Below are 985 nucleotides of genomic sequence, written 5' to 3' on the forward strand. Positions count from 1 at the left end.
GTGTGTGTGTGTGTGTGTGTGTGTGTGTGTGTGTGTGTGTGTGTGTGTGTGTGCGTGCGCGCGCGTATGCATTTTCGCTAATTTTCAACCAATGGAGAAAAAGTTGGATTCTAATCTAGAGAAAAACTCGTTGAAATTTAGGCAGCATAAACAAGATAGTCTTGTCATAAGTATTTACGTATGTAGGTATGCACGCGCGTATGCTTGCACGCATGTACGCATGTACACACATGTATACACATGTATACACAAGAGCGCAAGCATGAATGTCATTGCACATGTGGATCTTACTACATACTAAACGTCTTGAATCTTTTCCATATTTTGACAGTATTTTAGATAACTTGTATCTGTAATCTTTTAATTAAGCCTGTTCTTTCTGGTTTTGTGGAACACAGGTTCTCAAGATTTGCACTGAGGCAATTAGTCACGTAACCAAATGTTCCAATAATTATAGGTTGAAATATAAAACTATAGTGTGGACGAAGTAATTTTAGATTTCTTATCAGCATCGCATGTATTTTCTTTAGGCTTATCTAAATTTTCAGAAATCAAGCAGGTCACTAACAAAGAGACAAGGTTCCTTTGTTCAGGTCAAGACTGCTCTTGGGGTTTAAGGATAGCTGAATTGGTTGCTGTATGCAAATATATACATGTGTGTGTGTGTGTGTGTGTGTGTGTGTGTGTGTGTGTGTGTGTGTGTGTGTGTGTGTGTGTGTGTGTGTATGTGTGTGTGTGTGTGTGTGTGTGTGCGTGGATATATTTGCATTCGTGTTGTGAGTTTGCCTGTCATTTTAGTGTGCAAGTGTTTGTGCTTCATTAATATTGAGGCATGTGTTAGCATCCGTGTTTGTGTATCTGCCTGTGTTTGTGTGTATGTCTGTGTTTTGTATGTATTCTATAAGCATATATATATATGCGTATGAAACAGACATGTATGTATGTTAGTGCATGAGGGAAATAAAACGCTGAAATATTGACACGT

The sequence above is a fragment of the Octopus bimaculoides genome, chromosome 1 (assembly GCF_001194135.2).
Source record: "Octopus bimaculoides isolate UCB-OBI-ISO-001 chromosome 1, ASM119413v2, whole genome shotgun sequence".
Lineage (NCBI taxonomy): Eukaryota > Metazoa > Mollusca > Cephalopoda > Octopoda > Octopodidae > Octopus > Octopus bimaculoides.